Here is a 15,915-nt window from a genome sequence, read left to right on the forward strand (position 1 = left end):
TCAAAGAAACAAACACCCCAATCCAAAAATGGGCAGAAGACCTAAATAGACATTTCTCCAAAGAAGACATACAGACGACCATGAAGCACATGAAAAGCTGCTCAACATCACTAATTATTAGAGAAATGCAAATCAAAACTACAATGAGGTATCACCTCACTCCTGTTAGAATGGGCATCATCAGAAAATCTACAAACAACAAATGCTGGAGAGGGTGTGGAGAAAAGGGAACCCTCTTGCACTGTTGGTGGGAATGTAAATTGATACAGCCACTATGGAGAACAATATGGAGGTTCTTTAAAAAACTAAAAATAGAATTACCCTATGACCCAGCAATCCCACTACTGGGCATATACCCAGAGAAAACCGCAATTCAAAAAGACACATGCACCCGAATGTTCATTGCAGCACTATTTACAATAGCCAGGTCATGGAAGCAACCTAAATGCCCATCAACAGACGAATGGATAAAGAAGTTGTGGTACATATATACAATGGAATATTACTCAGCCATAAAAAGGAACGAAATTGAGTCATTTGTTGAGACGTGGATGGATCTAGAGACTGTCATACAGAGTGAAGTAAGTCAGAAAGAGAAAAACAAATATCATATATTAATGCATGTATGTGGAACCTAGAAAAATGGTACAGATGAGCCAGTTTGCAGGGCAGAAGTTGAGACACAGATGTAGAGAATGGACATATGGACACCAAGGGGGGAAAACTGCGGTGAGGTGGGGATGGTGGTGTGCTGAATTGGGCGATTGGGATTGACATGTATACACTGATATGTATAAAATTGATGCCTAATAAGAACCTGCAGTATAAAAAAACAAACAAAACAACTAATACTAAACTTTCATTGGGTTATTTGTATGGAAATATGTTAATATAAATGTTTCAGACATTACATGAAATTCCTAAAAATCTTATATTTGTATTTGTATGGAAATATGTATGGAAATATGTTAATATAAATGTTTCAGACATTACATGAAATTTCTAAAAAAAAAAATAAATAAATAAAATAAAAAAAAAAAAAAAAAAAAAAGAATTGTATACCATGATCAAGTGGGAATTATCCAAGGGAAACAAGGATGGTTCAACATCTGCAAATCATCAGTGTGATACACCCCATTAACAAATTGAAGGATAAAAATCATATGATCATCTTAATAGATGTATAAAAAGCCTTTGACAAAATCCAACATTCATTTATGATAAAAATTCTTAACAATGTGGGTATAGAGGCAACACACCTCAACACAATAAAGGCCATGTGGCAAACCAACAGCCAAAATCATACTCAACTGTGAAAATCTGAAAGCATTTCCTTTAAGATCAGGAATAAGACAAGGATGCCCACTCTTGCCACTTTTATTCAACATAGTATTGGAAGTCCTAGCCACAGCAATCAGACAAGAAAAAGAAATAAAAGGAATCCAAGTAGGAAAGGAAGAAGTAAAACTGTCACTGTTTGCAGATGACATGATACAGCATATAGAAAATTCTAAAGGTGCCAGCAAAAAACTATTAAAACTAATAAATGAATTCATTAAAGTTGCAGGATACAAAATTAATATACAGAAATCTGTTGCATTTCAACTTTTATATATAGAATGGATAAACAACAAGGTCCTACTGTATAGCACAGAGAACTATATTCAATATCCTGTGATAAACTATAGTGGAAAAGAATATGAAAAAGAATGTATATATGTGTATAACTGAATCACTGTGCTGTACAGCAGAAGTTAACACAACATTGTAAGTCAACTATACTTCAATAAAATAAATTAAAAACAGAAACCTGTTGCATTTCTATACACTAACAATGAACTATCAGAAAGAGAAATTAAAAGTATCCCATTTACAATTACATCAAAAAATACCTAAGAATAAATCTAATCAAGGAGGTGAAAGAGTTGTACTCAGAAAACTATGAGACACTGATGAAAGAAATTGAAGATGACACAAACAAATGGAAAGATATAATGTGTCATGGATTAGAAGAATTAATGTTGTTAAAATGTCTGTACTAGCCAGGGCAATCTACAGATTTAATGCAATCCTTATCATATTTATGGCAATTATAACAGAACTAGAACAAATAATTCTACAATTTGTATGGTAACACAAAAGACCCTGAAAAGCCAAACAATCTTGAAAAAGAAGAACAAAGCTGGAGGTATCACACGCCCTGATTTCAAACTATACCACAAAGCAACAGTAATCAAAACAGTGTGGTACTGGCATAAAAACAGACATGAAGATCAATTGTGAGTATATGGAGTAAAGGGAATCTTCATGCACTGTCGGTGGGAATGAAAATTGGTGCACCTACCATGGAAAACAGTATGGCAGTTCCTCAAAAAGTTAAAAATGGAACTGTCATATGATCCGGCAATTTCACTTCTGGATTTTTTCCAAAGTAAATATAAACACTAATTTGAAAAGATATATGCACCCATATGTTCATTGCAGCATTATTCACAATAGCCAAGATATGGAAGCAACCTAAGTGTCCATCAATAGATGAATTGAAAAAGAAGTGATATATGTATTACTCAGCCATAAAAAGAATTAAATCTTCTCATTTGCTACAACATGGATAGACCTAGAGGGTATTTTGCCAAGTGAAATAAGACAAAGAAAAATATTGTATGATCTCACTTATGTGTAGAATCAAAAATCAAATAAGAGTAACAAAGCAGAGTCATAGATACAGAGAACAAAGAGGTGGTTGTTAGAGGGGAGGATGGTGGGAGATGAGTGAAATGGGTGAGGGAAATTAAGAGGTACAAACTTCCAGTTAAAAAATAAATGAGTCACAGGGATGAAATGTACAGTATGCAGAATACAGTCAATAATAATGGAATATCTTTGTATGGTGACAGATGGTAACTAGACTTATCATGGTGATCATTTTGAAATGTATGGAAATATCCAATCACTGTTTTGTGCACCAGGAACTAACATAGTGTTGTAGATCAATAATACTTCAAAAACAAATAAACTCATAGAAGAAGATCAGATTTGTGGTTACCAGAGGTAAGGGGTGTAGGGAGGGGGATTTGGATGAAGGTGGTCAAAAGGCACAAACTTTCAGTTATAAGACAAATCAGTACTAGAAATGTAATGTGCAACATGATGAATATAATGAACGCTGCTGTGTGTTACATGTGAACGTTGTTAAGAGAGGAAATTTTAAGAGTTCTCATCACACAAAAAATGTTTTTTCTTTTTCTCTAATTTTGTTGATATGATGGATGTTCACTAAACCTACTGTGCTAATCATTTCATGATGTATGTAAGTCAGATCATTATGCTGTATACCTTAAATTTATACAGTGCTGTATGTCATTATATCTCAATAAAACTGGAAGAAAAATTAAAAATAAAACAAATACTTTCCATTGTTCATTTTCCTATCCTTTTCTGTGTATGTGTGCAACATAATTATATCTATCTATCTATCTATACTGCAAAATGATCACCACAGTAAGTCTAGTTAACATCCATCACCACACAGAGTTACACATTTTTTTTCTTGTGCTGAGAACTTTTAAGATCTACTTCTTAGAAACTTTCAAATATATAATACAGTATTTTTAACTATAGTCACCATGCTGTACACCACATCCCCAGGACTTATTTATTATATAACTAGAAATTTGTACCTTTTGATATCCTTTACCAAAAACCCTTTCCCCCTTGCCTGCCTCTGGCAACCACCAACCTGTTCTGTGTATCTATGAGTTTCTTTGCTTTTTCTTAGATACCACATATAAGTAAGATCATACAGTATTTGTCTTTCTCTGACTTATTTCAATTAGCATAATGCCCTCAAAGTCCATCCGTGTCACAAATGGAAGAGTTTCTTTCTTTTTTAAATGGCTGAATAATATTCCATATACATGTGTGTATATATCACATTTTCTTTTTTTTTAAATTGAAGTATAGTTGATTTACAATATAGTGTTAGTTTCAGGTATACAGCACAGTGATTTAGTTGTGTGTGTGTGTGTGTGTGTGTGTGTGTGTGTGTGTGTGTATTTTCAGATTCTTTTCCCTTATAGGTTATTACAAAATACTGAGTATAGTTCCCTGTGCTATACAGTAGGTCTTTGTTGGTTATCTATTTTATACATAGTAGTTTGTATCTGTTAATTCCAGACTCCTAATTTATCCCTCCTCCCACCCCCTTTCCCCTTTGGTAACCATAAATTTGTTTTCAACTTCTGTGCATCTCTGTGTCTCTTTCTATTTTGTAAATAAGTTCATTAGTATCTTTTTTTTTTTTTTTTTGGCCGTGCTGCATGACTTGTGGGATCTTAGTTCCCTGACCAGGGATCAAACCCCTGCCCCCTGCAGTGGAAGCACAGAGTCCTAACCACTGGATGACCAGGGAATCCCCATCATTTGTATCATTTTAAATGATACCAAGAGTAAATATAAATTTACTTTTTTAAGCCGCTTCTTGGCTTGCAGGATCTTAGTTCCCTGACCAGGGATTGAACCTGGGCCATGGCAGTGAAAGTGTCAAGTCCTGACCACTGGACTGCCAGGGAATTCCCAATGTATCATTTTTTTTTAGATTCCACATATAAGCGATATCATATGATATTTGTCTTTGTCTGGCTTACTTCACTTAGTATGATGATCTGTGTTGCTGCAAATGGCATTTCATTCTTTTTGATGGCTGAGTAATATTCCATTGTATACAGGTACCACATCTTTATCCATTCATCTGTTGATGGACATTTAGATTGCATCCACGTCTTCGCTTTTGTAAATAGCGCTGCTATGAACATTGGGGTGCATGTATTTTTTCGAATTATGGTTTTCTCTGGATATATGCCCAGGAGTGGGATTGCAGGAGCATATGGTAGCTCTATTTTTAGTTTTTAAAGGAACCTCCATACTGTTTTCCATGGTGGCTGTACCATTTTACATTCCCACCAACAGTGTAGAAGGGTTCCTTTTTCTCCATGCTCTCTCCAGCATTTATTATTTGTAAACTTTTTGATGATGGCCATTCTGACTGGTGTGAGGTGACACCTCGTAGTTTTCATTTGCATTTCTCTAATAATTAGTGATGTTGAGCATCTTTTCATGTGCCTTTGGCCATCTGTATGTCTTCTTTGGAGAAGTGTGTATTCAGATCTGCTGCCCTTTTTTTTTTTGAACAGAGACCAGGAGAAACAGCTTTATTTGAACTGAGAGTTGGAGAGTGAGAGGAGGACCTGAGATAGCATACTGAGCTAAGGGGTAGAGATCAGTTTCCAAAATGGCAGTCAGAGCTCATCAGCCAAATGGACTCTACTTCCCAGCAGCCTTGCAGTGAGTGCAATCAATAAAAGGCCTGCTGGGAAATGTTTATTTGCCACTAAATCACCCAAGCATGCCACAATTACAAGAAAGGTACAGGTCGTTTTTTCCTCTCCGTAATTAAATTTCCACAGCACCTCCCCAGTCATGAGTATTACAAAAGAAAGTAAAAAAATCACATTTTACAGATCTTAGACTTGTCTTCAGCATTTAGCTCAAATCTCACCATCTTCAAAAAATAGTTCTCCTGCAAAATTCACCAGCTAAAAGTTCTATCCAAGCAGTGGGAAGACGGCCTTTGCTAGCCCATGGCAATTCTTTTCCCATTTTCCCTAGCCAGTTAGGGTTGAACAGCAGAGTGAGGCTTAGATTGCAGGGGTGGCGGGGGGAGGGACACAAGGGCTAATTTCCCCCAGTACAAGATGGCATCTGAAGCTTGATGGCAGAGCAGAACTGGAGAGACTTGAGGGAAGGGTCCAGGCCCTGTATTCAGTCAGAGTCACTGCTGGAAGAGCAGGAGGAGGAGGAGGAATGCTTGCCATGTTTGTGGTGTTTCTGCTTCTTTTTATGAGCTTTTTTCATTTTCTTTTGCATCTTGTCAATCACCATTCCTGGTCCTACCATGCCAGGAGCCAATGTATTCACAGGACATATGCCAGGGGCAGGTGGTGGGTATGGAGGGGGGTAGGGACCTGAGGGTTGGCATCCTGGATACCCTGGTTGTGGCACAGGATGACAGGGCCCACCAGGGGGAAAGGCTGGATTCCCCTGGGGTGCTCCTGGGGGAGTGGGAAAGGGGCCTGGAGGAAAGGTAGGGGTGGCAGGTGGTGGATGGGTAGGATTGCAACCTCCAGGGTACCTGACGTTAGGAGGGTGTGGATATGGTCCTGGCTGCCCGGCATTGGGATTCCACATATTCAGGTATTTCCTCCAGCCCAGGAATGGAAAAAGAAGGAAACTGAGGAATCCAGGCGTCCCGTCACCTCTACACCACTGCTTGGGCGGACTCCTGCTGCCCATTTTTTGATTGGGTTGTTTGTTTTTTGATGTTGAGCTGTATGAGCTGTTTATATATTTTGGAGATTAACCCCTTGTTGGTCGCTTCATTTGCAAATATTTTCTCCCATTCTGTAGGTTCTCTTTTCATTTTGTTTATGGTTTCCTTTGCTGTGCAAAAGCTTTTAAGTTTAATTAGGTCCCATTTGTTTATTTTTGTTCTTATTTCCATTACTCTAGGAGACAGATCCAAAAAGATATTACTACGATTTATGTCAAAGAGTGTTCTGCCTATGTTTTCCTCTAGGAGTTTTATAGTATCTAGTTTTACATTTAGGTCTTTAATCCATTTTGAGTTTTTGTGCATGGTGTTAGAGAATGTTCTAATTTCATTCTTTTGCATGTACTGTTCAGTTTTCCCAGCACCACTTATTGAAGAGACTCTTTTCTCCATTGTATGTTCTTGCCTCCTTTGTCATAGATTAGTTGACCATAGACGCATAGGTTTATTTCTGGGCTTTCTATCCTGCTCCATTGATTTATATTTCTGTTTTTGTGCCAGTACCATACTGTTTTGATTACTGTAGCTTTGTAGTGTAGTCTGAAGTCAGGTAGTGTGATTCCTCCAGCTTCATTTTTCTTTCTCAAGATTGCCTTGGCTATTTGGGGTCTTTTGTGTTTCCATACAAATGAAAAATTTTTTTGTTCTAGTTCTGTGAAAAATGCCATTGGTAATTTGATAGAGAGTGCACTGACTGTAGATTGTCTTTGGTAGTATAGTCATTTTGACAACATTGATTCTTCCAATCCAAAGCATGGTATATCTTTCCATCTGTTTGTGTCATTATATCACATTTTCTTTATCCATTCATTATTGATGGACATTAAGGTTGTTTTAATATTTTGCCTATTCTAAATAATGTTGCAATGAACATGGGGTGCATATATCGTTTTGAGTTAATGTTTTTATTTCCTTTGGATAAACACCCAGAAGTGGAATTGCTGGATCATATGATAGTTCTATTTTTAAGTTTTTGAGGAACCCCATACTGTTTTCCACAGCAGCAGCACCAATTTACATTCCCACCAATAGTGCATGAAGATTCTCTTTACTCCACATTTTCACCAACAATTGTTATTTGTTGTCTTTCTGATTATAGCCATTCTGACAGATGTGAGGTAGTATCTCATTGTGGTTTTGACTTGCATTTCCCTATGTCTAGTTGATGTTGAACACCTTTTCACACACCTGTTGGCCATCTGTATGTCTTCTTTGCAAAAATGTCTTTTCAGATCCTCTGCTCATTTTTTAATTGAAAAAAAATCTTTTGCTATTGAGCTGTATGAGTTCTTTATATATTTTGGATATTATCCCCTTATCAGATACATGACTGGCAAATATTTTCTCCCATTCTGTAGGTTGTCTTTTCATTTTGTATATGGTTTCCTTTGCTGTGCACAAGCTTTTTAGTTTGATTAGGTCACATTTGCTTATTTTTGCTTTTGTTTCCCTTGCCTGAGGAGACAGATTCAAAAAATATTGCTAAGAATGATGTCAAAGAGCAAACTGCCTATGTTTTCTTCCAGAAGTTTTATGATTTCAGGCAGGTCTTACATTTAAGTCTTTAATCAATTTTGAGTTTATTATTGTATATGGTGTGAGAAAGTAGTCCAGTTTGAATCTGTAGCTGTCCAGTTTCTCCAACTCTATTTATTGAAGAAGCTGTCTTTTCCTCATTGTATATTAACTGACCATATAAGTGTGGATTCATTTCTGGGCTCTCTGTTCTGTTCTATTGATCTACACGTCTGTTTTTTTGCTACTACCACAGTGTCTTGATTTCTGTTTGCTTTGCAGTATAGTTTGAAATCAGGGAGCATGATACTTCTAGCTGTGTTCTTCTTTTTCAAGATTGTTTTAGCTTTTCAGTTTCTTTTGTATTTCCATACAGATTTTAGAATGACTTGTTCTAGTTCTGTGAAAGTTGACATTGGAATTTTGATAGGGATTGCATTGAATCTTTATTTTATTTATTTATTTATTTATTTATTTTTTATTTATTTATTTATTTTTTAAATTTATTTATTTATATTTATTTTTGGCTGTGTTGGGTCTTCGTTTCTGTGCGAGGGCTTTCTCCAGTTGCGGCGAGCGTGGGCCACTCTTCATCGCGGTGCGTGGACCTCTCACCGTCGCGGCCTCTCCCGTTGCAGAGCACAGGCTCCAGACGCGCAGGCTCAGTAGTTGTGGCGCACGGGCTTAGTCGCTCCGCGGCATGTGGGATCTTCCCAGACCAGGGTTCGAACTCGTGTCCCCTGCATTGGCAGGCAGATCCTTAACCACTGCGCCACCAGGGAAGCCCTATTTATTTATTTTTTTAAAGAATGATTGTTTCAATTACAACAGCTTTTATTATCTTTTTAAATTTTTTAATATTTATTTATTTTATTTCTGGCTGTATCGGGTCTTAGTTGCGGCATGCTGGATCTTTGTTGTGGCATGTGGGATCTTTTCAATGGGGCACGTGGGCGTCTCGCTAGTTGTGGTGTAGGGACTTCTTTCTAATTGCAGCAGACGGGCTTAGTTTAGTTGCCTCATGGCATGTGGGATCTTAGTTCCCTGACCAGGGATCGAACCTGCGTCCACTGCATTGGAAGGCAGATTCTTTACCACTGGACTACCAGCGAAGTCCCAGCAATGTCTTTCGATATGAAAAATTTCATCCCTACTTCAAAATATATACAAAAATGAAATCCTAAGAAATTAGGTATCTAAATTGGAAAAAAATTAAACCATTAGCAGAGAGTGTAGGAAATATCTTATTGAGCTTTCTTGGGAAAGATTTTTAAAACTGACCCAAAAAGTAGAGACCATAAAAGATTGTGAAATTTCACTGTATGAGAATTATAAGGGCGTGTACAATTAGACAAGTTAAAAAACAAGTGGCACACTGGAAGAAAATATTTATAAGCTATAAAACATAAAGGATTAGTAGCTTGAATATATAAACATTTTCAAATGAATAAAGAATAGTCTCATAGGTCTAATAGAAAAAAAGAGTTAAGGATATAAACTGACAATAAGCAGACATGAATATATCAATGAACAGATTTCTACTTAGTTGTATAAAGGAAGTATAACTTCTTCATTTATATAATTGACTTCATCTTCCTCCTGAGCCTCCACCTCATTGGTATGGGGGATTTGGAGTTGGGGGATGGGGAATAGGTACACTGTAAACTTTCCAGATAAGTGAATCTCAGACATTTGGTTCTCATTCATCTTCAGATAACACAGGCACCTTTTTGTAAATGTTTCCCGTTTGGATTCTTCTCTCCTCCTTTCCTTGCTTCTCCTTAGGATGGTGGCTGGGAACATGGTAGGGGGCAATTAGCCAATCTGAGTACCATCCTCCATCTTATTTTTCCCAGATTCTTAAATGGGAAGCAAGGAAAAAACTTCCCTTTTCTTGGCCTTCTCTTCAGCTAATGCTAAGGATTTTTACTCATAGAAGCTGAAAGTCATGATACATGTGAGTGATGAATGCTTACATTCTCTATTCTGTCCCTCTTTTATTTTCCACATCCTACTCTTGGGTAAGAGTGGCCTTTTCCTCTTTCCATTCTCATCCAGTTAGAACTCCTCAGTCCTCTCTGCACGATGATTTCTATTAAAATTCTATGTTCAGTCTTCCAAACATTGCTGTTGATATTAAAGGTTGCTTAAGAAATTAAGTGTAACTTTTCTGTCTGGAGAAAAATTGATTCTCATGACACTTGCCTAGTAACTCCAGGCTGAAAGCTAACCTCTTTAATCTGGGTTGTATCTGGCCTCCCCACCGAAAAGGTTAAAGCCATTAGACTTGATGGGTGATAAGTTGAAAGACAGTAAGACTTACAATGTATGAAAATATATCTGATGCATGGATAAAGAAGATGTGGTACATATATATAATGGAATACTACTCAGCCATAAAAAAGAATGAAATAATGCCATTTGCAGCAACATGGATGCAACTAGAGATTATCATACTAAGTGAAGTAAGTCAGAAAGAGAAAGACAAATACCATATGATATATCACTTACATGTGGAATCTAAAATATGACACAAATGAACCTAAGTGTGAAACAGAAACAGAATCACAGACATACAGAACAGACTGCTGATTGCCAAGGGGGAGGGGGTTGGGGGAGGGATGGAGTGGGAGGTTGGGGTTAGCAGAGGTGAGCTTTTATATATAGAATGGATAAACAACAAGGTCCTATTGTATAGCACAGAGAACTATATTCAAGATCCTATGATAAACCATAATGGAAAAGAATATTAAAAAAAGAAGATATACATATGTATAATTAAAAAAAATTTATTTATTTGGTTGCACCAGGTCTTAGTTGCAGCAGGTGGGCTCCTTAGTTGCAGCACGTGGGTTCCTTAGTTGTGGCATGCATGTGGGATCTAGTTCCCTGACCAGGGATCGAACCTGGGCCCCCTGCATTGGGAGCATGGAGTCTTAACCATTGTGCCACCAGGGAAGTCTCTATATAGGTATAATTGAATCACTTTGCTGTGCAGCAGAAATTAACACAGCATTGTAAATCAACTATACTTCAGTTAAAAAAGAGAAAATATAAATGAAATTGCTTTAAAAAATATTATTCTCATTACATGTGAAAAATTGCACTATCTTACCCGTAGCTAGGAAATTGCAAATTTAAAAAATGAGATACTACTGGCAAACAGTTTAAAGTTTGGTGAAAGACTGCTAGAGGCTGTTTAAACTGTTGCAACCACCCAAGAGAACAATTGGCACTATTAAGAAAACTGTAAATGTATATATCATGCCACCCGTCAATACAACTTCTAAGTATACTTCCTAGAGGAACTCTTCCTGAGGTGCATAAGATGATGAGTGTGAGGATATTCACTGCAGTTTCGTTTGTAATACTAAAAACTACACAAATATCCATTAATAAATTAACAAATAAAATATGGTATATTCATATGATGGAAACAGAAATCTTTAGGAGAAATGAACCATATATATATCTATTTCAAAAATAACATTGAGGTAAAATGTAAACTGAAGAATATAATGCCAGTTATAAAAATTTAATTGTTCACAAAGCAACATAAACATTGATTATTTATATCTACATACATGTAGCATTCATGTATTGAGTAGAATGATACCTCCCAAATTCATGATGTTATGAGAATCCTCTGGGAATGGGCAGCAGGAAATGGGGATCAAAGGATATGACTACATTATCTTTAATAGTTTCTTTACAGTAAAAAAGACTTTAAAGAAATAGTACTAAGAAGTAACAGCTGCCAAGTCTGGGTGATGGGCTCATGAGCATGAAAAAATGCTCAATAATAAATTAGACCAGGGAATTCCCTGGTGGTCCAGTGATTAGGACTCTGCACTGCTGAGGGCCCGGGTTCGATCCCTGGTTGGGCAAGTAAGATCCCACAAGCTGGAATGTCCATGATGTGAAGCTGAGTGTGTCCTCGCGTGTAGCAGTTCTTCTTATCACCCCCAAGGGGAAGTCAAGGCAAAGCCTAGACTGCCATGAAATTAAAAATTAGCCATTTGATTGTTAAAGTACAGGGGAATATGGCATTGTACAAACTGCTTCTTTAAGGAAAAAAATCATAGCTTCCCCTTTCCTCCTTCCATTAAATATTGCTTTCACTCATTTTTTCATTGTAGTTTTTAGAAATATTTCCAGAAAGTCCAGTGTATTACATTTGTGCCATTTATTCATTTATTTATTCAATGTGCATTTATCTTGACTGACCAGCTCCAGGGAAAAGTGTTAGGAAAGCAAGAAGAAAGGGAAAAAGAAAGTCGGTAATCAGACTTCATCTAAATATTCAAGACCTATATGAAGAAAATTATAATTTCTTTACTGCTAGTTAAAGACCAGAATAAATGGAGATGAACATCAAGATAAAAAGAACCAATATCTTGTGGTGGACAGTGTGATGCACCAAGCAGAATCTTCTTCAGTGAGAGTTGTTCCCATAACTGGCTTCAGCTATTATCCCCTTTATAAAACTGTCTCCGGTGAGGAAAGCTGCCTTGCCCAGAGCCATGGCCCTTCCCTGGTTTCTCACACCCAAAGACTGATGGATGAGGGAATTGGGCTATTCAGCCTAACCTGGGACAGCTCTGACCAGCCATTCTAACTCCAGAGCTCCCAGTGAGGTTGGCTGAGGCTGTCGCTGGACCTCCTGTACCTCGTCTTCTCTCTCTGACCACTACTGTTTACTTTGCCTCTCTTTCACAAGGATCTTGTTAATAAATATTGTGCATGCTAAAAAAAAAATGATCAGAAGCATTTCAGAGGACACTGCGGAGGTCATACAGGTAAAACTACAATTACAAGAGGAAGGAAAAAACCTGGAATGGAGAGAAAGAAGAGATGCATGGGAAGGTGATAAAAAACAGGATAAACTGGAAAAAAAATTGAGGTGAGTTTGAGGCAAGAGTAGGGGTGAAACAAGAAAAATGGAGTTGGCTGAAGGTGACGGAGGTGGCAGAAACAGCTCATGCAGCAGTGGCAAGGGATCTAAACATCCGTGGTTGGCTGTATGCGGTCTACCCTTGTGAAAAGTCCTTACCAGAATCTGCTTTTTTAAAAAAATCTTTTTGCCGCTATCGATCAAGGCATTTTGCTTAAAAAAAAAAAAAAAAAACCCCAAAACCCAAAAACTAACAAAACCAAAATAAAAACCGCAACTGCCCACTGTCCATCAATGAAGATGCTCCATCTCTGAGCGGTGGCATGGGCTCAAAGTGAATCTAGGTAGATCACTAAGTGCCGGAAGCTGGGTGCAAGGAATTGTGGGAGGCAGTTCATTCCGGGATCAGGCATTTCCCGCCCTTGAGCAGAGGACCATGAAGGCGTTGGGGGCGCTCGTGAGGACCCGGACTCGGAGAGGGAGGTAGAGGTTGGAGTGGTGGGTCGGGGAAGGGCTCCGGAAGGTGCAAGTCCAGGTTGGCGTCGTGGTGAGGAGAGCCTCTCTCTGGACTGGGGTTGGGCGCCCAAGGCCAGAGCTCTGGGAGGAAGCCCTGCGCGCCGGGGCCCGACACCCTTGATGCGGGGCTGCGGAGCCCAGCGACGTAGCCGGCTTCAGCATCCATCCCAGGCGGCAGGAACTCGGCGTCCGCGTCCTCCTTGTTGCCCTCTTCTTGGCAGGCGATCTCTGGGACAGCTGCGCCGAAGACTCCCGGCTCCAGGGCCATGTACTCCCCGAGAGCGCTCAGGAAAGCGGCCCGTTCCAGGCCCTGTACCCACGGGCCTTCCACGCCCGAGCCCAGGAGGGCCTCGGGGACCAGCATGAGGATGTGATCTCCGAGAGACACTTGCAGCACGGACGTGGGCTCGGGCTCCAGCAGCACGTCGACGTGGTCCAGGGGCAGGTGCAGGGCACAGCCGGCGGGCAGGACCACCATGGAGGTTAGCGCGCCCTTGGCCAGGGGCTCAGGCATGTTGTCCAGGTTGGGCGCCGCCTCAGCTTCCGGTTCCTCCGTTCGATGGCGCTTACCAGGGCCAGGTCCTCCGGGCTGCAGCCCCCACCAGTCCGCAGGGTAGGCGATGGGGCTGCGGGGCCGGCTGCCCATCACCTTGACCGACGGACCTGTGGGCGGCGGTCCCAGGGCCTGGCAGAGGGCGAGGAGGCACTCGGTCCTGTACGCTGTGATGACAGGTGAGGCAAGCCGGGGCGGGCCGGATGGGGCGCAGGACGGCGCGATGCGGGTCGAGTCCTCGGAGCTCTGGGGTCACCTCCCGAGAGTACCGCAGTCCAGGTTTCTAGCAGAGCCGTGTCTGCAGCTGGGTTGGGCCTCGGGCATTGCAATCTTCAGCTCTTCACGCTGACCCCTATGCGCGCCGGATGATTAACAACATGGGATGTCATGTGACCTGCGGCTGCCGGGAAGTCTCAGTGTAAGCCCCGCCTTCTGCCAGAGATAGGATCGGATCAGCGTTAGTGCAATGCAGTAGCGGGAGAGTTTTTTTTTTTTTAAACGAAAGTGTAGCGTAATACTCCTTGGATGCCCGTATGCGGCCCAGTGGCCTTTATTACTTTTATTTTTGGGAAAATATCCAAAATACAATCTCATCAACTGCTTGCTTACTTTTAGAAGTAGCTTATGTCTAATGTCTTCTAAGATTTTCCGTGAGGCTATGAAAAGCCTTTATCCCATCACCAGTCACTCCTTCCCAACCCCACCCACATGGTTCTTGAAATTCTTTTCACCCAGGAGACAAATTAGAAATGTAATTTTTCTTCGGTAAAAAAACTTGAAAATATTCAAGTGAAATGGACTGATTGCAGTTTTTGTTGTTGTTTTTGGAGACCAGTATGTGGTAATTATTAATAACAGTACGGAAATTTTATCACGAAGTTAGCCTTTGTCTTTAAATTTGCTGTCTGACGTGTTATAATGAGTGCTTAAAAAGTTAGTTTATTCACTTCTCATTAGTGAAGGTCAGAGGAGAGAAGGAAATTTTACAAAATTAAACACCTGGTTTGTGTTGGACTTGGGAATTAAATACAGACATGTTTAACTTTAAAACAGATCTTTGACATTTTACCTATATGCTTATGGCAAAAAACCTAGATGTGGAATTGCTGGGTAGTAGTGTGTGGCACCGTAACAATAGGAGATAAAGCCAGACTGCTTTCTTAAATAGTTGTCCTAATTTATATTTCTGTGAGCAGTGGGTAAGTGTTCCCTTTCCACCACATCCTTGCCAACACTTAGTATGGTTAGATTTCTAAGCATTTTCCAGTCTAATGGTATTTCATCATTTATTTATACTGTATTTCTCTGATTACTCATAAGGCTGATCATGTTTTCATATGTATTGGCCACTTGTGTAACATCTGTGTAGGATGTGTTTATGTCTTTTGCCCATTTTTGGATGTTACTGAATTTTGGAACTTCTTTTATATTTATGTGTGTTGAAATTATCTTTTCCCATTTTGTGGCTTGTTTGTATTCACATTCTTTATAGTGCCTTTTGATAAACAGAATTTCTTAACTTTAATATAGTTTCAAATGTATTAGTTTTGTTCTCTATGCTTTGTAATTTTTGTGTATTGTTTAAGAAATACTCCCTATTCCAAGATAATTTTTATATCTTCTGAATATTTAAATCTTCGCTTTTCAAAATTTAAACTCTTTATCCAAATCCAGATTTAAAAATGATTGTTTTCTATGGATCAGACAGTGATTCAATTTCAATTTTTTCCTCATTGTGCAAAACCTGTTGACCCAATGCTTTTATTGAAAAGTGCTTTCCTGGGACTTGCCTGGCAGTCTGTTGGTTAAGACTCTGTGCTTCCACTGCAGGGGACATGGGTTTGATCCCTGGTTGGGGAACTAAGTTCCCACAAGCTGCGCAGCATGGCCAAAAAAAAAATCTTTTCTCTTTGAACTGCATCATTTCCTGGGTTACATACTTTTTTGTTTACGTGTGGATATGTTTTTCATCTATTATGATGCACTGATTTAATTGTCTAACCAGAAGCAATTTCACACAATTAATACTTTTAATACATTAAGTTTGCA

General features: G+C 39.1%; 2 pseudogenes across 2 annotated transcripts; both read right to left on the reverse strand.

The window, feature by feature from the left end:
• Positions 1-1,863: 1,863 nt before the first annotated feature.
• On the reverse strand, positions 1,864-8,623 carry LOC309660532 (proline-rich protein 13 pseudogene; annotated as a pseudogene). The gene has a single exon. The product of its transcript is annotated as a proline-rich protein 13 pseudogene (transcript).
• Positions 8,624-8,707: 84 nt separating this feature from the next.
• On the reverse strand, positions 8,708-15,887 carry LOC309660520 (proline-rich protein 23C pseudogene; annotated as a pseudogene). The gene has a single exon. The product of its transcript is annotated as a proline-rich protein 23C pseudogene (transcript).
• Between the last annotated feature and the right edge of the window lie 28 nt (positions 15,888-15,915).

This window comes from Balaenoptera physalus (assembly GCF_965194825.1).
Source record: "Balaenoptera physalus genome assembly, chromosome: 4".
NCBI classification, from domain to species: domain Eukaryota; kingdom Metazoa; phylum Chordata; class Mammalia; order Artiodactyla; family Balaenopteridae; genus Balaenoptera; species Balaenoptera physalus.